Below are 22,028 nucleotides of genomic sequence, written 5' to 3'. Positions count from 1 at the left end.
GTGGTTCATGGAGCCTATGTTTATTTTTGTTCTTTATTTAATTTTGGATAGTTACTATTGCTGTGTCTTCAAGAGTTCACTGGTTGTTTTTCTGCAGTATCTAACCTGTTAATCACATCCAGTGTATTTCTCATTTAAGTCATTGTAGTTTTCATATTTAAAAGTTCATTTTGTATCTTTGAAGTATTTTTTGTCTCTAGTTAACTTGTTCTCTCTGTTACTTCTTCACCATGTGTAATACAGTTATACTAACTGCCCCAGTGCCTCCACCTGCTAATTCTGTCATCTGTGTCAGTTTCAATTAATTGTTTCTTCTCCTCATATAGGGGTTGTGTTTTCTTGAGTGTTTGCATGCTTGACAATGTTCACTTGGATGCCAGGCTTTGTGAATTTTACCTTCTTAGCTGCTGGATATTTTCTTATTCCTATAGATATTCTTGCGCTTTTTTCTGTGATGCAGTTAAGTTACTTGAACATAGGCTGATCTTTTCGGGTCTTGCTTTTAAGATCTGTTAGCTGGAATTAAAGTAGTGGTTAGTTTATGTCTAATATTGCTGCACTCTGAAACAAACTCTTCTGTGTAGACTACCTGATGTGCCCTTTGGCTGCACTATTTTATATTCCCACCAACAGTGCATAAGCATTCCAATTTTTCTACATTTTTGCCAAGACTTGTCACTTCTGGTTTAGTTTTGGTTTGTTTTGTTTTATAATGGCCATCCTAACAGGTTTGAGGTGGTATCTCATTGTGGTTTTGATTTACATTTCCCTGATGATAGGTGATGTTGAACATCATTTTAAATACCTGTTGGACATTTGTATTTATTCTTTGGGGAAATGTTTATTTCAAGTCCTTTGCTCATTTTTAATAGAAATATATATATATATATATATATATTTTGCTATATTCATCAGAGATACTGGCCTGTAGTTTTCTTATAGTATCTTTTTCTGGATTTGGTATCAGAGTAATGGGCCTCATAAAATGTGTATAGAAGTGTTCTCTTCAGTTTTTTGGAAGAGCTTGAGAAGGATTGGTGTGAATTCTTATTTAAATGTTTCATAGAATTCTCCAGTGAAGCCATCTGGTTTGAGGTTTTCTTTTGTTGAGAACATTTTTATTACTGATTTAATCTCATTAGTTATAGGTCTGTTGAGATTTTTTTGTGTTTTCGTAATTTACGCTTGGTAGGTTGTATGTTTCTAGAAATTTATTTCTTATAAATTATCTAATTTGTTGGCATATAATTCTTCATAGCTATCTCTATAATCTATTTTGCTTGGTATTTTAGTTTTTTAGGGTGAGAAAGTAAATGTGGTTCCTGTTACACAAACTTGGACAGAAGCTGAAGTTTCATTCTGATTGATTTTAGTTACTTTGGGTGAAACATTACCATGTTTCAATGAGGAAGAAATATATATGTATAAATTATGCTCAGAAAATATTCCCCACTAAGAAATATATATGTATATATGTAAAATTATACTCAGAAAATAATCCCCACTATTCCTTCCAGCCCATTCTCTCCACCTTTCTTTTCACCCTGTTACTGCCTATTCCCTGTAGGTAAGAAATCTTCCTAGTTTTCTGGTTGACCCATTTAGTTGGGCTTTTTTGAGTACTAATAAATGTTACATATATATTTTTTATATCTCCTTGTATTAAAGATAGTCTTTTGCACTTTTTTTTTTCATTTAACAACCTATTCTGGATATCAGTTCGTAGAGATTTTCCTCATTCTTTCTGGTAGTTTCCTAGTGTTCTGCTTTGGATTTACTGTAATTCAGTCACTCTCCTATGTCTGGGCATTTAGGTTGTTTCCTAAATTTTGCATTTACAAACAATGTTGCAATGAATAATCTGATACATTTATATTTTCCTATTGGAAGTTTAGTAATCCTGGCTCACTTTGGGAATTTCTTTTTTTTTTTTTTAAATTTTTTTTTAATTTTTAATTTTTTATTTTTTATTGATCATTCTTGGGTGTTTCTCGCAGAGGGGGATTTGGCAGGGTCACAGGACAATAGTGGAGGGAAGGTCAGCAGATAAACAAGTGAACAAAGTTCTCTGGTTTTCCTAGGCAGAGGGCCCTGCGGCCTTCCGCAGTGTTTGTGTCCCTGGGTACTTGAGATTAGGGAGTGGTGATGACTCTTAACGAACATGCTGCCTTCAAGCATCTGTTTAACAAAGCACATCTTGCATCGCCCTTAATCCATTCAACCCTGAGTGGATACAGCACATGTTTCAGAGAGCACAGGGTTGGGGGTAAGGTCACAGATCAACAGGATCCCAAGGCAGAAGAATTTTTCTTAGTACAGAACAAAATGAAAAGTCTCCCATGTCTACCTCTTTCTACACAGACACGGCAACCATCCGATTTCTCAATCTTTTCCCCACCTTTCCCCCCTTTTTATTCCACAAAACCGCCATTGTCTTCATGGCCCGTTCTCAATGAGCTGTTGAGTACACCTCCCAGATGGGGTGGTGGCCGGGCAGAGGAGCTCCTCACTTCCCAGTAGGGGCGGCCGGGCAGAAGCGCCCCTCACCTCCCGGACGGGGCGGCTGGCCGGGCGGGGGGCTGACCCCCCCCCACCTCCCTCCCGGACGGGGCGGCTGGCCGGGCGGGGGGCTGACCCCCCACCTCCCTCCCGGACAGGGCGGCTGGCCGGGCAGAGGGGCTCCTCACTTCCCAGTAGGGGCGGCCGGGCAGAGGCGCCCCTCACTTCCCCGACGGGGCGGCTGGCCCGGCGGGGGGCTGACCCCCCCACCTCCCTTCCGGACGGGGCGGCTGGCCGGGCAGAGGGGCTCCTCACTTCCCGGTAGGGGCAGCCGGGCAGAGGCGCCCCTCACCTCCCAGACAGGGCGGCTGGCCGGGCGGGGGGCTGATCCCCCCACCTCCCTCCCGGACGGGGCGGCTGGCCGGGCGGGGAGCTGACCCCCCCCCACCTCCCTCCCGGACGGGGCGGCTGGCCGGGCGGGGGGCTGACCCCCCCCACCTCCCTCCCGGACGGGGCGGCTGGCCGGGCGGGGGGCTGACCCCCCCCACCTCCCGGACGGGGCGGCTGGCCGGGCGGGGGGCTGACCCCCCCACCTCCCTCCCGGACGGGGCGGCTGGCTGGGCGGGGGGCTGACCCCCCCACCTCCCTCCCGGACGGGGCGGCTGGCCGGGCGGGGGGCTGACCCCCCCCACCTCCCTCCCGGATGGGGCGGCTGGCCGGGCAGAGGGGCTCCTCACTTCCCAGTAGGGGCGGCCGGGCAGAGGCGCCCCTCACCTCCCGGACGGGGCGGCTGGCCAGGCGGGGGGCTAACTCCCCCACCTCCCTCCCGGACAGGGCGGCTGGCCGGGCGGGGGGCTGACCCCCCCACCTCCCTCCCAGACAGAGCGGCTGGCCGGGCAGAGGGGCTCCTCACTTCCCAGTAGGGGCGGCTGGGCAGAGGCGCCCCCCACCTCCCGGACAGGGCGGCTGGCCGGGCGGGGGGCTGATCCCCCCACCTCTCTCCTGGACGGGGCGGCTGGCCAGGCGGGGGGGCTGATCCCCCCACCTCCCTCCCGGACGGGGCGGCTGGCCGGGCGGGGGGCTGACCCCCCCACCTCCCTCCCGGATGAGGAGGGAGGACGCTCCTCACTTCTCAGACGGGGTGGCTGCCGGGCGGAGGGGCTCCTCACTTCTCAGATGGGGCGGTTGCCAGGCAGAGGGTCTCCTCACTTCTCAGACGGGGCGGCCGGGCAGAGACGCTCCTCACATCCCAGATGGGGCGGCAGGGCAGAGGTGCTCCCCACATCTCAGACGATGGGCGGCCGGGCAGAGACGCTCCTCACTTCCCAGATGTGATGGCGGCCGGGAAGAGGCGCTCCTCACTTCCTAGATGGGATGGCGGCCGGGCAGAGACGCTCCTCACTTTCCAGACTGGGCAGCCAGGCAGAGGGGCTCCTCACATCCCAGACGATGGGCGGTCAGGCGGAGACGCTCCTCACTTCCCAGACGGGGTGGCTGCCAGGCAGAGGCTGCAATCTCGGCACTTAGGGAGGCCAAGGCAGGCGGCTGGGAGGTGGTTGTAGCGAGCCGAGTTCACGCCACTGCACTCCAGCCTGGGCGCCATTGAGCACTGAGTTAACGAGACTCCGTCTGCAATCCCGGCACCTCGGGAGGCCGAGGCTGGCAGATCACTCGCGGTTAGGAGCTGGAGACCAGCCCGGCCGACACATCGAAACCCCGTCTCCACCAAAAAAATACAAAAACCAGTCAGGCGTGGCGGCGCGCGCCTGCAATTGCAGGCACTCGGAAGGCTGAGGCAGGAGAATCAGGCAGGGAGGTTGCAGTGAGCCGAGATGGCAGCAGCACCGTCCAGCCTCGGCTCGGCATCAGAGGGAGACCGTGGAAAGAGGGGAGAGGGAGAGGGAGAGGGAGAGCACTTTGGGAATTTCTACACCAACTAAATGATACAAAATTTGAATCCAAGTCTAAATAATATACAAGTCCAAGAATTCAGTTTCTCATGTGAGCACTATATTCACCCCAAACTTGGGAATAAACAAATAACCTATCAACTTGTAGGGATGGTAGGTGAAGTATTCTTAGTCACTGTGTGTGTTAGTCAGTTTGGGCTGTTATAACAAAAGTACCACAGACAGGGTGGCTTAAACAACAGGAATTTATTTCTCACAGTTCTGGAGGCTGAGCTGTTCAAAATCAAGGTCCCAGCTGATTTGGTTCTTGGTGAAAGCCCTTTTTGTGGTTTGCAGACAGAAGCCTTTTTACTGTGTCCTGACATGGTAGAGAGAGACATCAACTCTCTAGTCTCTTGTAATATGGACACACTAATCCCATTCATGAGGGTTTCACCCTCATGACTTAATTACTTCCCAGAGGCCCACCCTCCAAACACCATCAGACTGGGGATTAAAGATTCAGTCTATGAATTTGAGGTGGACACAAATACTCAGTCCATAGCACTGCAGGTATAGTTTTTGAGGACCCTAGCTTTATGTATTAGTCTCAATTCCAACTTCTTACCTTGTGTAGACCCAAGGCCTCTTCTGCTGCCCTCCCTTTACAATACAAGCCTATAGTTGTGACCTTATTCTACAGGCACTTATAAAGACTGCCAGGGGTGGTGGCTCTCTGCTAATGAATATTGTATTTTTAAAAATTCACCTTTTTTCTAGCATCAGAAGTTCCTTCTCTTTCACATGAGTATACATTTTTAAACATGTTTAAATATTTTATTTGGCAGTTTGGAGAGGAAGGATTTTCATGTTAGTTTAGTTCACTAATGTTGCTGGATAACTCACGTACAGACTTGCAGGGATGCTCTCATCTGCTCACATACCATTTACCTTTGTAGAGGAATTATCCTGCAGAAAATGGCTATTTGTCTAAGTGAGGAAATAACTTGATTCAAGAGGCAGCTTTTTGACACATAAACCATTTAATTCTCACCTCAAGGAAATTTGCCATGTCCAGAATTTGAAAAATAAACAGTTAAGGAGGAAAATGGCTGGTGATAGCTGAGATGGAACAGGGTGACTAATTTTTGGAATGTACCATTTATACAAAATATAAATGTTAATTGAATTGAATTGTTTCATTTTCCCTTATGTGTATTTTAGGCAATAATTCTAAAGGAAATAAAGTCTAAAAACTGGGAGTATCAGATCTCAACTTTTGGGTAAGATTCAGTGTTTTTAATGCAGTTTATTTAAATTCTACTTTTTATTTCTATAAACTAAACACAGTTAATATGCTTTAAAATGCTAATGACTTATATTTAATAAATAACTACTGTCTTAAAAATAGCTACTATCTAAGGTAGATAGATATGTAAGGGAATAGTCCTTCGCAAATACTAGAAATCATTTTCAAGAAGTTAGCTCACGTATTTCACAACTAACTTTCAGGCCACTCTTCTGCTATGTTTCATTCTGCTATATCCATACAGCCTTGCTTTTTAAAATTTGTTTGTCTTGAGTTTCTCTCTTTAGCTTCAATTAACCTTCCCTTCAACATAACTCAAGTTTGTAGTTTCTTTCCAGCTTTCTCCTTTTCTTTCCTCTGCATCTATCCATCATCTGTCTCTTTTTCCTTCTGCTTCCAACTTTATTTATTTATTTTATTTTATCTTATTATTGTTATACTTTAAGTTTTAGGGTACATGTGCACAATGTGCAGGTTACATATGTCTACATGTGCCATGCTGGGGTGCTGCACCCATTAACTCGTCATTTAGCGTTAGGTATATCTCCTAATGCTATCCCTCCCCCCTCCCCCCACCCCACAACAGTCCCCAGAGTGTGACGTTCCCCTTCCTGTGTCCATGTGTTCTCATTGTTCAATTCCCACCTATGAGTGAGAACATGCGGTGTTTGGTTTTTTGTCCTTGCGATAGTTTACTGAGGGTGATGATTTCCAGTTTCATCCATGTCCCTACAAAGGACATGAACTCATCCTTTTTTATGGCTGCATAGTATTCCATGGTGTATATGTGCCACATTTTCTTAATCAAGTCTATCATTCTTGGACATTTGGGTTGGTTCCAAGTTTTTGCTATTGTGAATAGTGCCACACTAAACATACATGTGCATGTGTCTATAGCAGCATGATTTATAGTCCTTTGGGTATATACCCAGTAATGGGATGGCTGGGTCAAATGGTATTTCAAGTTCTAGATCCCTGAGGAATCGCCACACTGACTTCCACAATGGTTGAACTAGTTTACAGTCCCACCAACAGTGTAAAAGTGTTCCTATTTCTCCACATCCTCTCCAGCACCTGTTGTTTCCTGACTTTTTAATGATTGCCATTCTAACTGGTGTGAGATGGTATCTCATTGTGGTTTTGATTTGCATTTGTCTGATGGCCAGTGATGGTGAGCATTTTTTCATGTGTTTTTTGGCTGCATAAATGTCTTCTTTTGGGAAGTGTCTGTTCACGTCCTTTGCCCACTTTTTGATGGGGTTGTTTTTTTCTCGTAAATTTGTTTGAGTTCATTGTAGATTCTGGATATTAGCCCTTTGTCAGATGAGTAGGTTGCAAAAATTTTCTCCCATTTTGTAGGTTGCCTGTTCACTCTGATGGTAGTTTCTTTTGCTGTGCAGAAGCTCTTTAGTTTAATTAGATCCCATTTGTCAATTTTGTCTTTTGTTGCCATTGCTTTTAGTGTTTTAGACGTGAAGTCCTTGCCCATGCCTGTGTTCTGAATGGTAATGCCTAGGTTTTCTTCTAGGGTTTTTATGGTTTTGGGTCTAACATTTAAGTCTTTAATCCATATTGAATTAATTTTTGTATAAGGTGTAAGGAAGGGATCCAGTTTCAGCTTTCTACATATGGCTAGCCAGTTTTCCCAGCACCATTTATTAAATAGGGAATCCTTTCCCCATTGCTTGTTTTTCTCAGGTTTGTCAAAGATCAGATAGTTGTAGATATGCAGCATTATTTCTGAGGGCTCTGTTCTGATCCATTGATCTGTATCTCTGTTTTGGTACCAGTACCATGCTGTTTTGGTTACTGTATCCTTATAGTATAGTTTGAAGTCAGGTAGCGTGATGCCTCCAGCTTTGTTCTTTAGGCTTAAGATTGACTTAAGAGCCTGGCGATGCAGGCTCTTTTTTGGTTCCATATGAACTTTAAAGTAGTTTTTTCCAATTCTGTGAAGAAAGTCATTGGTAGCTTGATGGGGATGGCATTGAATCTATAAATTACCTTGGGCAGTATGGCCATTTTCATGATATAGATTCTTCCTACCCATGAGCATGGAATGTTCTTCCATTTCTTTGTATCCTCTTTTATTTCATTGAGAAGTGGTTTGTAGTTCTGCTTGAAGAGGTCCTTCACATCCCTTGTAACTTGGATTCCTAGGTATTTTATTCTCTTAGAAGCAATTGTGAATGGGAGTTCACTCATGATTTGGCTCTCTGTTTGTCTGTTATTGGTGTATAAGAATGCTTGTGATTTTTGTACATTGATTTTGTATCCTGAGACTTTGCTGAAGTTGCTTATCAGCTTAAGGAGGTTTTGGGCTGAGACAATGGGGTTTTCTAGGTATACAATCATGCCATCTGCAAACAGGGACAATTTGATTTCATGTTTTCCTAATTGAATACCCTTTATTTCCTTCTCCTGCCTAATTGCCCTGGCCAGAACTTCCAACACTATGTTGAATAGGAGTGGTGAGAGAGGGCATCCCTGTCTTGTGCCAGTTTTCAAAGGGAATGCTTCCAGTTTTTGCCCATTCAGTATGATATTGGCTGTGGGTTTGTCATAGATAGCTCTTATTATTTTGAGATACGTCCCATCAATACCTAATTTATTGAGAGTTTTTAGTATGAAGGGTTGTTGAATTTTGTCAAAGGCCTTTTCTGCATCTATTGAGATAATCGTGTGGTTTTTGTCTTTGGTTCTGTTTATATGCTTGATTACATTTATTGATTTGAGTATATTGAACCAGCCTTGCATCCCAGGGATGAAGCCCACTTGATCATGGTGGATAGGCTTTTTGATGTGCTGCTGGATCGGTTTGCCAGTATTTTATTGAGGATTTTTGCATCAATGTTCATCAAGGATATTGGTCTAAAATTCTCTTTTTTGGTTGTGTCTCTGCCCGGCTTTGGTATCAGCATGATGCTGGCCTCATAAAATGAGTTAGGGAGGATTCCCTCTTTTTCTATTGATTGGAATAGTTTCAGAAGGAATGGTACCAGTTCCTCCTTGTACCTCTGGTAGAATTTGGCTGTGAATCCATCTGGTCCTGGACTCTTTTTGGTTGGTAAGCTATTGATTATTGCCACAATTTCAGAGCCTGTTATTCGTCTGTTCAGAGATTCAACTTCTTCCTGGTTTAGTCTTGGGAGGGTGTATGTGTCCAGGAATTTATCCATTTCTTCTAGATTTTCTAGTTTATTTGTGTAGATGTTTGTAGTATTCTCTGATGGTAGTTTGTATTTCCGTGGGATTGGTGGTGATATCCCCTTTATCATTTTTTATTGCGTCTATTTGATTCTTCTCTCTTTTCTTCTTTATTAGTCTTGCTAGCGGTCTATCAATTTTGTTGATCCTTTCAAACAGCAGCTCCTGGATTCATTAATTTTTTGAAGGGTTTTTTATGTCTCTATTTCCTTCATTTCTGCTCCGATTTTAGTTATTTCTTGCCTTCTGCTAGCTTTTGAATGTGTTTGCTCTTGCTTTTCTAGTTCTTTTAATTGTGATGTTAGGGTGTCAATTTTGGATCTTTCCTGCTTTCTCTTGTGGGCTTTTAGTGCTATAAATTTCCCTCTACACACTGCTTTGAATGTGTCCCAGAGATTCTGGTATGTTGTGTCTTTGTTCTCGTTGGTTTCAAAGAACATCTTTATTTCTGCCTTCATTTCGTTATGTACCCAGTAGTCATTCAGGAGCAGCTTGTTCAGTTTCCATGTAGTTGGGTGGTTTTGAGTGAGTTTCTTAACCCTGAGTTCTAGTTTGATTGCACTGTGGTCTGAGAGACAGTTTGTTATCATTTCTGTTCTTTTACATTTGCTGAGCAGAGCTTTACTTCCAACTATGTGGTCAATTTTGGAATAGGTGTGGTGTGGTGCTGAAAAAAAATGTATATTCTGTTGATTTGGGGTGGAGAGTTCTGTAGATATCTATTAGGTCCGCTTGGTGCAGAGCTGAGTTCAATTCCTGGGTATCCTTGTTGACTTTCTGTCTTGTTGATCTGTCTAATGTTGACAGTGGTGTGTTAAAGTCTCCCATTATTATTGTGTGGGAGTCTAAGTCTCTTTGTAGGTCAATGAGGACCTACTTTATGAATCTGGGTGCTCCTGTATTGGGTGCATATATATTTAGGATAGTTAGCTCTTCGTGTTGAATTGATCCCTTTACCATTATGTAATGGCCTTCTTTGTCTCTTTTGATCTTTGTTGGTTTAAAGTCTGTTTTATCAGAGACTAGGATTGCAACCCCTGCCTTTTTTTATTTTCCATTTGCTTGGTAGATCTTCCTCCATCCTTTTATTTTGAGCCTATGTGTGTCTCTGCACATGAGATGGGTTTCCTGAATATAGCACACTGATGGGTCTTGACTCTTTATCCAATTTGCCAGTCTGTGTCTTTTAATTGGAGCATTTAGTCCATTTACATTTAAAGTTAATATTGTTATGTGTGAATTTGATCCTGTCATGATGATGTTAGCTGGTTATTTTGCTCATTAGTTGATGCAGTTTCTTCCTAGCCTTGATGGTCTTTAGAATTTGGCATGATTTTGCAGCAGCTAGTACCGGTTGTTCCTTTCCATGTTTAGTGCTTCCTTCAGGAGCTCTTTTAGGGCAGGCCTGGTGGTGACACAGTCTCTCAGCATTTGCTTGTCTGTAAAGTATTTTATTTCTTCTTCACTTATGAAGCTTAGTTTGGCTGGATATGAAATTCTAGGTTGAAAATTCTTTTCTTTACGAATGTTGAATATTGGCCCCCACTCTCTTCTGGCTTGTAGAGTTTCTGCCGAGAGATCTGCTGTTAGTCTGATGGGCTTCCCTTTGTGGGTAACCCGACCTTTCTCTCTGGCTGCCCTTAACATTTTTTCCTTCATTTCAACTTTGGTGAATCTGACAATTATGTGTCTTGGAGTTGCTCTTCTCGAGGAGTATCTTTGTGGCATTCTCTGTATTTCCTGAATCTGAATGTTGGCCAGCCTTGCTAGATTGGGGAAGTTTGCCTGGATAATATCCTGCAGAGTGTTTTCCAGCTTGGTTCCATTCTCCCCATCACTTTGAGGTACACCAATCAGATGTAGATTTCGTCTTTTCACATAATCCCATATTTCTTGGAGGCTTTGTTCGTTTCTTTTTATTCTTTTTTTCTCTAAACTTCTCTTCTCGCTTCATTTCATTCATTTCATCTTCCATCACTGATACCCTTTCTTCCAGTTGATTGCATCGGCTCCTGAGGCTTCTGCATTCTTCACGTGGTTCTTGAGCCTTGGCTTTCAGCTCCATCAGCTCCTTTAAGCACTTCTCTGTATTGGTTATTCTAGTTACACATTTGTCTAAATTTTTTTCAAAGTTTTTAACTTCTTTGCCTTTGGTTTGAATTTCCTCCCGTAGCTCAGAGTAGTTTGATCGTCTGAAGCCTTCTTCTCTCAACTCGTCAAAGTCATTCTCCATCCAGGTTTGTTCCGTTGCTGGTGAGGAACTGTGTTCCTTTGGAGGAGGAGAGGCACTCTGCTTTTTAGAGTTTCTAGTTTTTCTGCTCTGTTTTTTCCCCATTTTTGTGGTTTTATCTACTTTTGGTCTTTGATGATGGTGATGTACAGATGGGTTTTTGGTGTGGATGTCCTTTCTGTTTGTTAGTTTTCCTTCTAACAGACAGGACCCTCAGCTGCTGGTCTGTTGGAGTTTGCTAGAGTGGCACTCCAGACCCTGTTTGCCTGGATATCAGCAGCAGTGGCTGCAGAACAGCGGATTTTTGTGAACCGCGAATGCTGCTGTCTGATCGTTCCTCTGGAATTTTTGTCTCAGAGGAGTACCCGGCCGTATGAGGTATCAGTCTGCCCCTCTTGGGGGGTGCCTCCCAGTTAGGCTGCTCAGGAGTCAGGGGTCAGGGACCCACTTGAGGAGGCAGTCTGCCCGTTCTCAGATCTCCAGCTGTGTGCTGGGAGAACCACTGCTCTCTTCAAAGCTGTCAGACAGGGATATTTAAGTCTGCAGAGGTTACTGCTGTCTTTTTGTTTGTCTGTGCCCTGCCCCCAGAGGTGGAGCCTATAGAGGCAGGCAGGCCTCCTTGAGCTGTGGTGGGCTCCACCCAGTTCGAGCTTCCCGGCTGCTTTGTTTACCTAAGCAAGCCTGGGCAATGGCGGGCGCCCCTCCCCCAGCCTCGCTGCTGCCTTGCAGTTTGATCTCAGACTGCTGTGCTAGCAATCAGCGAGACTCCGTGGGCGTAGGACCCTCCGAGCCAGGTGCAGGATATAATCTCCTGGTGCACCGTTTTTTAAGCCCGTCGGAAAAGCGCAGTATTAGGGTGGGAGTGACCCGATTTTCCAGGTGCCGTCTGTCACCCCTTTCTTTGACTAGGAAGGGGAACTCCCTGACCCCTTGCGCTTCCCAAGTGAGGCAAGGCCTCGCCCTGCTTTGGCTCGCCCACGGTGCACTGCACGCACTGTCCTGCGCCCACTGTCTGGCACTCCCTAGTGAGATGAACCCGGTACCTCAGATGGAAATGCAGAAATCACCCGTCTTTTGCGTCACTCACGCTGGGAGCTGTAGACCGGAGCTGTTCCTATTCGGCCATCTTCCAACTTTAGACTCTATTACTTTTGTCCTTTTGACATTTTCCTTACAGTCTCCCAGCCCCTTCTAATTTGGACTCAGCCACAACCTAATCTTTCTTTGGCTTCTTCCCTAATACGCAGATGGATGGCCCATATTACCTCCATGGTTTCCTAGTAAAATAAGTTTTTAGGCTGGTAGTGCAACTCTTAAATTCTCTTAATATGAGACAGATGACATTCTTTTTCTCTGGTCTGTGATGTACTTCTATTAAAAAATAAACCCTGGGCCACACACAGTGGTTCACGCCTGTAATCACAGCACTTTGAGAGGCCAAAACGAACAGAGAGCTTCAGCCCAGGAGTTTGAGACCAGCCTGGGCAACATGGCAAAACCCCATCTCTACAAAAAATAGAAAAACTAGTTGGGCATGGTGGCATGAGCCTGTGATCCCAACTACTCAGGAGGCTGAGGTGGGAGGATCGCTTGAGCCCAGGAAGGTTACAGTGAGCCATGATCACCCTACTGCACTCCACCCTGGGTGACAGAAGAAATGAACTGTATGTTTTCATGTTATATATTGAGAGGATAAGTCTGGAAATGTTACAAGTTGAGGAGGTAGGTTCCTACCCACAATACAAGAGAACAAAATGTAAGGAGTTGCTATTTTCTTCTTGTTGGAGGCATTCTCCCATCCTTTATGGTGAAAATATAGAAAGATTTGTCCACTAAGTTGTTGAATGAATGACATGATGCTTTTTTTGTCTTTTTATTATTCTTTATTGGTTCTACCAATTTGACTCTTGACCCAGGCCACCTGTCCTTAGGCATGCAGGCTTTGTAGAAATTCACATATCGACATTACACTTGTAATATATAATTCTTTCACTTCAGAAAAATTGAGCAATTTAATAACAACTCAAAAGAAGGTCAGAATTTCAGTTGCAAACTATTGAAAAATGACAGTAAATAGAAGAGTGTCCATAAACATCAAAAAAATTCTGCCAAGGCTGCACTCAAAGGAAAATTTACTGTCTTCATTTTCAACAATATTTTCAGTAGTAGACTGGAAAGAACATGAATTGACTAAGTTTTAAATTCAAGAATATCAAAGAAACAAAAAATCTAAGTAGGGAAAAGTTGAGATTTAACCAAATGTTCAGCTTACATGTTTTTAAAGCCTCCCTAGGTATTGTTTTCTGTTTTTAGCTCTGTATATCTTTGGCAAAGGTAATTATTATTACACACAACCTGAGCAAGGTATTTTTAGATCTAAGTGATTCAGTTTAGAGTTTAACATCAATGGAAGCAAATTCACTGTTTAATGGGAGACTCCAGTTTTTGGTGGCAAGGTAATTATTGAATTGAGCTCATATGAAATTTACAAAGGGGAACTTTGTGTGTGCCATGAGGCATAAGAATCATTACAAGAAGGGAAATGGAACCTCCAAGATAATCTAAAGCTCATTACTAAGGCCAGATAAGGATAGTTTGAGAAAGGATATTCTTTCTTGTGAGCATAGATTCAAAATTTCACCTAGATTAAAAACATTCCTTACACACAAAAGTATAAAAGATTAGTAACTCAAGAACAGCCATATATGTGATAAAGATAATCCACTTGTGATACATCTGGCTTATTCTAGGAATCCAAAGACGTTTCTGGAAAATCCAAAAATGTAAGTTATCACACTAACAGATTAAAAGAGAAAAAATCTTATGATCATCCCATTAGATGCAGAAAATAAAATTGATAAAATTGAACACCCATTTATAATGGAAACATGTAACACAATAGAAATAACAGTTTTCTCAACCCAGTAAAATTCTTCAGCAGTCATTAGTCTTACTGATAATAAAGTATTTAGAGTGTTCTGTTTAAAATCAAGATAAAGATAAATGTGCTTTTTCACATTTTATTAAAGTCCAAACTAGCCTAGTAATGCAAGAAAAGTAAACAATAGGAAAAGGAAAGAAACAGAAAGAAGGAAAATTTATTATAGTATCAATATTTACCTAGAAAGAATAAAATAATTGACAACTTATTAGGAATTAGAAGAATTCAATACCATGGCTAGATATAAGTTTAATATTCAAAAATCAATTGCATTTCTATTCTTTGGCAACAAACAGAAAACATATTTTTTAAAAATATGCCTTATGTATTAGGAAGAAAAATGCATAGGATCTGAATGAATCTAACAAAATACATACAGTGTTTGTATGAAAATTTATTTGAATAATTCTAAGACATAAATAGAAAAATAAAACACATTTATGTGTATGAAGTTTCATGTAATGCAGTTCTCCCCAGCTGATGTTCAGATTCAAAGCAATTTCAGCAAGATTGTCTTGCAGGTCACTTTTCACTAAATGATGCTGGAATAGTCTATCTATATGAGAAAAACCGTACGTTATACACAAATATCAGTTCCAGGCCTGGCCGTTTTGAATGTTCTTAAGCTAGATGTCTTTTTGACATGTCTTTATAAATTTATAATGCTCCAGGCTTTTCTTGATTTTCCTTGTGCTAGCCTTGGAATCAGCCATTTTTTTCCAAGGAGCCCTGGTTCCTTTTAGAGGAGAATGGTATTTGGAAACCAAGACCTGAGTGGTATGTGCACTTATTACTACCAGTGTGTCCTTGTTTCTAGGCCCTTTCACTGCACGTATGTGCACACGTGTGTGTGTGTGTGTATGAAATCATGATTTCATAACTGTAGCTCCAATCCCAGCCCAATGCTATATAGAAAGGCAGACTAATTAGGTACCTCAGAACTCACAGAAAAACACCACAGGCTGCCATCTCCTGAAACTCCATCCAGTGGCAGAAGACACTCAGCAAGAGGGTCCAGGGAAATGCTCTCCATGCTGTGGGTCTGGTATCTACTATTCCCTCCAGGGAGGCTGCCCATGCAGGTAGCAGCAGCGGGGATCTAACAGGTGCCCTGCTAGGACTAGGCACCCTAGGAAAGAGCCCTCTGCCCTCTGCCAACCCCCTACCCCACAACCTGGTGTCTCGCACCCTCTACCCCATGGCAACAGGACATGGGAAATACATTCTTCCTGCATCGGCAGCATGATTTGGGGCGGAGACGGAGCACCAGGGCACCAGATGAATCAAGCTGACCAGAATAGCACTAACACTGCAAAGACTCTGAAAACTAAACTGTCATTGTAACTATAATACACAGAAGTAGGCCAGGACTTGCGTGATAAACCTAAAAACAAAGTGACTGTCTGCTGAAATAGAAATTTAAGATAGGATCCACAGTCTCTAACATAATATAAAAAATGTACTGGACACAATAGAAAAACCACTCATCATAGCAAGAATGGAGAAAATAACAACTTGAATGATAAAAGACAATCAACGAATGTCAACACTGAGATGAATAGGATGTGGGCATTATTCGACAAGGGTTTTAAAGCAGTCATCATAAAAACACTTCAATGAGCAGTTTTAAATACTCTGGAAGCAAATGAAAAGGCTGTAAAATCTCACCAAAGAATTGTTTTTTTTTTTTTAAAGAACAACTTGGTGATTATAGAACTGAAAAATACAATAACTGAAATTAAAATTCAGTAAATGGACTTGGTAGCAGAGTGAATATTACTGAGGAAGCAGTCACTGCTCTTGCAGATAGAACAATAGAAATCTCCCAATGTAAATTGAGAGGAAATCACAGGAAAAAGGACAGAGCCTCCGGGACCTATGGTGTAGTAACAAAAGATTTAATATTTGTATCATCAAAATTTCAGAAGGAATGGAAAAAGAGAGTGGGGCTGAATAGTATTTTAAGAAGTAATTGCTAAAAACTCCCAAAATTTGGTGAAAGACACACCTGCAGAGTGAAGACACTGAGCCATTCCCAAGTAAGACAAACCCAGAGAAATCCATGCCAAGATACATTATAAGTTAACTTTTAAAACGAAAAGAAAAAATCTTGAAAGCAGGTACAGAGAAATGACACATCACCTACAGGCAAAACTGACTTGAATTGTAGCAGACTTCTCATGTGAAATTAAGGAGGCCAGAAGGTTGTGGCAGAACATTGTCAAGATGAATTACATATCCAGTGGATGTTTCCTTTAGGAATGAAGGGGAAATAGACATTCTCCAATCAAGGAAAATTAAGATGATTTGTGGCTAGCAGAGAACCTTAAAGAATGGTTAATTGAAGTTCTTTTGTCAGGTTTCTTGAAGACCAGATGGTTGTAGATATGTGGTTTTATTTCTGATTTCTCTATTCTGTTCCATTGGTCAATATGCCTGTTTTTTTACCATGACCATGCTGTTTTTGTTATTGTAGCCTTGTAATATAGTTTGAAGTCAGGTAGGCTGAGGCCTCCAGCTTTGTTCTTTTTGCTTAGGATTGTCTTGGCTATATGAGCTCTTTTTTGATAGCATGGAAGCAACCCAAATGCCCATGAGTGATAGACTGGATAAAGAAAATATGGTACATATATACCATGGAGTATTTTGCAGTCATAAAAAGAAATGAGATCATGTCCTTGGCAGGGACGTGGATGGAGCTGGAAGCCATTATCCTCAGTAAACTAATGCAGGAACAGAAAACCAAACACTGCATGTTCTCACTTACAAGTGGGAGCTGAACAGTGAGAACACATGGACACAGGGAGGGGAACAAAACACACTGGGGCTTGTCAGGGGAGGGTATGGGGAGGGAGAGCATCAGGAAAAATAGCTAATGTATGCTGGGCTTAATACCTAGGTAATGGGTTGTTAGGTACAGCAAACCACCATGGTACACGTTTACCTATGTAACAAACATGCACATCCTGCACATGTATCCCTGAACTTAAAATTTAAAAATTCTGAAAACCAAAAGGAAATGAAAGAAGGAATCCTAGAATATAGGGAAGAAATATAAAACAGCAAAATAGATACACAGAGGGGTAGATATAATAGACTATTCTTCTCATAAGTATTTCTTTTAGTATATTTTTTTGCTTTATTTTGTTATTCTTTATTTAGATTTTTAAGTCAAGAATTTAATTCATTTATTTTCACTCTTTCATTTTTATTGATAAAGCTTTTGAGGCAATGAATTTGCTTCTTATCCTTGCTTTAAATGTCTTCCTTAGTTTCCATATGGAAATGGTATTGCCTGCCATGCTGATGCCATCATTCTATTTTTCACCTTTCTGAATCTGTTTTTATTTGTCTTCCCTGTGTAGCATAAGTTGAGTCTGTCTTTGCTTTGTGAGATAATGTGAGAACCTTTGTTGTAAGTTTTATGTGTATTTGACTATATTTGCTTTGTTTCTGTATATGATTCTCTTTTAAACTTTTTGTATTTGAGAAGGTTACTATTATTTCCTCAATTATTGCATATTTGAAACTTTTTTTATAACATCTATACTTGAATGACAGATAGGCTAGATATAAAATCCTTGGTTCTCCCTTTTTTTTTGAGACGGAGTCTTGCTCTGTCGCCCAGGCTGGAGTTCAGTGGCACGATCTTGGCTCACTGCAGCCATAAAAAAGGATGAGTTCATGTCCTTTGTAGGGACATGGATGAAACTGGAAACCATCATTCTCAGCAAACTATCACAAAGACAAAAAACCAAACACCGCATGTTCTCACTCATAGGTGGGAATTGAACAATGAGAACACATGGACACGGGAAGGGGAACATCACACACCGGGGACTGTTGTGGGGTGAGGGGAGGGGGGAGGGATAGCATTAGGAGATACACCTAATGCTAAATGACGAGTTAATGGGTGCAGCACGCCAACATGGCACATGTATACATATGTAACAGACCTGCACGTTGTGCACATGTACCCTAAAACTTAAAGTATAATAATAATAATAAAATGAGTCGTTATTACCTAATAAGTTTTAAGGTATGTAGTGTCTGCAGTTTATAGTTTCAACCTAAAGAAATATTGGTACAAATATACCAAGGAAACCAATTACATGAATCTTCATGGAAGCATTATTTGTACCTGAGGAAAAAAAGCTGAAAACAACTCAAAGGCCCACCAACAGAATGGATAAAATGAATATTTCCATACAAAGTAATATTGTAAATGAGTGAATGTGATCTACAGTCACAAGTGTCAGCGGGAACCAATGTCAAATAGACTGTTAAAGATAAAAAACTAAGTCATCAAAAGGGATGAGTGTGCATGTCAATATATATGCCATTTACATATGGCCTAAAAGCAAACAAGACAACAATATTATGGAAGATATAGTGTGGCAAAACAGCGAAAGCATAGGCATAGTTAATTCAAAACAGGCTGGTGATCACCTCTAGGAAAGAATGCAATACAGGAGAAGCCCTGGGTGCTTCAATGTTAATATTCAATTTCTTGGTGTTAAGTATACAAGTGTTCATTTTATAATTCTTTAAAATGTGTGTGTCTATATGTATATAATGCTTAATATATATTTATACTCTTCAAAGTAGGGCTTTGATTCCTCATCAGTGGTTCTTAAACTTCATATTCTCTTTAGGTAGCTCTGGGTGCTTAAATAAGCACCAAGAATTGTTCTGATGACACGTCCAGCTATTCAAATAAATGTTCAAATTGTAGATTTTATTGTTTCCATTTGTGCAATGAATTTTTTTCCTTCTAACTTCTATTTTAGGTTCAGGGGTACATTTGCAGGTTTGTTATATAGGTAAATCACATGTCATGGGGTTTGGTGTACAGATTATTTTGTCACCCAGGTAATAAGCATAGTACCTGATAGGTATTTTCTCATTCCTCACTCTCCTCCCACCCTCCACCCTCAAGTAGGCCCTGGTGCCTATTATTCCCTTCTTTTTGCCATGTGTGCTCAATGTTTAGCTCCTACTTATAAGGAGCACATACAGTATTTGGTTTTCTGTTCTGTGTTAGTTCACTTAGGAAACTGGCCTCCAGCTCCATCTGTGTTGCTACAGAGGACATGATCTCATTCTTTTTATATGGCTGTATAGTATTCCATGGTATATATGTACCACATTTTCTTTATCCATTCCGCCGTTGATGGGCATTTAGGTTGATTCCATGTCTTTGCTATTGTGAATAATGCTGCAATGAACATATGTGTATATGTGTTTTTATGGTAGATCAATTTATATTCCTTTGGGTATACATCCAGTAATGGGATTGCTGGGTTGAATGATAGCTCCATTTTAAATTCTTTGAAAAATCTCCAAACTGCTTTCCACAGTGGCCAAACTGGTTTACATTTCTACCAGCAGTGTATAAGTGTTCTCTTTTCTCCAAAACTTCACAGCATCTTTTTTTTTTTTAAACTTTTTCATCATAGCCATTCTGACTGGTGTGAGATGGCATCTTACTGTGGTTTTGAATTGCATTTCTCTAATGATTAGTGATGGTGAACATTTTTTCATGTGCTTGTTGCCTACATGCATGTCTCCTTTTGAGAAATGTCTGTTCACATTTTTTGCCCATTTTTAATGAGGCCGTTTGTTTTTGCTTGTTGATTTAAGTTCCTTATAGGTACTGGATATTAGACCTTTGTCAGATGTGTAGTTTGCAGGTGTTTTACCCCATTCTGTAGGCTGTGTGTTTACTGTGTTGATAGTTTCTTTTACTGTGCAGAACCTCTTAGTTTTATTAGATCCCATTTGTCAATTTTTGTTTTTGCTGCAATTGCTTTTGGCATTTTCATCATGAAGTCTTTGCCAAGGCCTATGTCTATGGCCTTTCCTATTTTCTTCTAGGTTTTTTATAGTTTTCAAGTCTTTCATCCATCTTGAGTTGATTTTTGTATATTGTGTAAGGAAGGAGTGGTATAGCTTCTTAAACATTACTGGATTGTGTTTCATAGTGTTTTGAAAAAAGATGTCATTCATAGAAATTGCATTAAAATTCACATCTCTCAGGATGTGTTTCTTCATCTGTACATAGGTGATAATAACTACCTCATAGAATTATGAGGATCAAGCAAGGTGTTCCAAGTCAATGTGCATTATTAAGGGCTACACATGTGATCCATTTTAATACCACCAGACAATAGACCAACTTTGAATTGGATGTTAATAAAAAAGCTATGATGTATTCATAATCCAAAAGAGCAATAGGATTATTTATATTTGACTTTGAATAATTTTTTGAGGAGCTTTTGCAGCTACTGACTTCCTTAGTATGCTTGCCTGAGATTAAAATATATACTGACTTCCTTATTATGCTTTTCTGAGATTAAAATTCTTTTATATCCTTTGAGCACATATAGATAATGGCCTTTACTTTTAAAATTTTCATCCAAGAGATACATATAACTCATACATAAATATTGAGATTATTCAGCTGAAGCTGCAAAGCCAGTTCATGGAATATACTGGATTGAATCATATCCAAGAACGTATGAATTTTATTTAAAAAGCACCTCAGCTATTGAAAAGAGCAAGCCTGTTTACACAGCTTCACACAGACCTAAGAAATACAATGGGGATCATACACATGAGAGTTATTTCTTTAATAAGGATGGTGTGGCAGCCACAAAAGTATACCACCTCTAGGGTATTCCTCTGAGAACCTGCTGCCCAGCTGCAGGGAGCAGAGTTAACTGACAGCCTTCAACTGTAGAGCCATCAGCATCTGCATGGCATTCACGCTGGACCACATTCTTCCTAGGCAACCCCCAGCCAATGACTGAGCAAGGAAGATAAACTAGTCTGTTCTCACATTGCTATAAGGAAATACCCAAGACTGGGTAATTTATAAAGGAAAGAGGCTTAATTGACTCACAGTTCAGCATGACTGGGGAGGCCTCAGGAAACTTACAATCATGGCAAAAGGTTAAGGGGAAGCAAGCCACCTTCTTCACAAGGTGGCAGGAAGGAGAAATGAACGCAGGAGAAACTACCAAACACTTAACAAAATCATCAGCTCTCATGAGAACTCACTATCAGGAGAACAGCATGGGAGAAAACACCCCCATGATTCAATTACATCCACCTGGTCTCTCCCTTGACTTGGGATTATGGGGATTACTATTCAAGATGAGATTTTGGGTGGGTACAGAGCCAAACCAGATGAGAAGGGTACTGTAGGGCCTGGCTGTTTTGGCCCAATGCTGAACTGCTTCATCAGGTAATCTTTGCTCTGAAGCTGCTCACTGAGCAAGCCAAGCCCTGGTCAGCTGTCCTTTGCAGCTGGAGGCTCTCTTGCTTTCTTCCTCTTTCATAGATGTCAACAGGCCTCACAGCTGAAGGCTTTACCCACCCAATCCTGTTCCCCCTCCTCTAACAGCTATGACACCTTCCTAGTTTCACCCCTTTACCCGTTCCAGTTTTACGTAAGTTTTCCTCAGTACACAGAGATGGTGCCACCAAGATCATTATTCATTTTACAACCTTACTGGGATCCCCTGATGAAATCCCTCTGAGACTACAGCACAGTAGCCCCTGGCAGAAGAGAGGACCCTGTACCTACAAGATGCCTTCCCTATCTCACAGATCCAGACCATTGTCAGATTTTAGAGTTCCTAGTATGGAGAAAAGTCCCTTGAGAACAGTAGAGCCTGGATTGAACTCTTTTAAAATAAGTAGGAGGTAGGCGCCTGTGGTCCCAGCTACTCGGGAAGCTGAGGCAGGAGGATCGCTTGAGCCCAGGATGCAGAGAGACACGATTGCGCCACTGCACTGCAGCGTGGGCAGCAGAGTGAGACTGTCTCAAGAGAAAAAAAAAAAAAGTGACAGCGTGCAAAATGTTCATTTTATGTATACTTAGTGCCATCTGCTGGCTATGAAATGTGATAGCATTTGTCATGAAATTACAAAAAGTGTTAAGGTGCT

General features: G+C 41.7%; 1 protein-coding gene across 1 annotated transcript in view; it reads left to right on the top strand.

Moving 5' to 3' along the window:
* LOC134807000 (putative C-mannosyltransferase DPY19L2P2) overlaps positions 1-22,028 on the top strand; it is a 50,387-nt gene that overhangs the window by 21,421 nt on the left and 6,938 nt on the right. Inside the window, exon 7 of the transcript XR_010158432.1 lies at positions 5,613-5,671. The gene's annotated coding sequence lies outside the window, so the exon portion shown is untranslated. The remainder of the gene's footprint in view (positions 1-5,612; positions 5,672-22,028) is intronic.

The sequence above is a fragment of the Pan troglodytes genome, chromosome 6 (genome assembly GCF_028858775.2).
Source record: "Pan troglodytes isolate AG18354 chromosome 6, NHGRI_mPanTro3-v2.0_pri, whole genome shotgun sequence".
Taxonomy (NCBI): Eukaryota; Metazoa; Chordata; class Mammalia; order Primates; family Hominidae; genus Pan; species Pan troglodytes.
The sequence above is the reverse complement of the archived record's forward strand: the minus strand, read 5'-3'. Positions and strand labels throughout refer to the sequence as shown.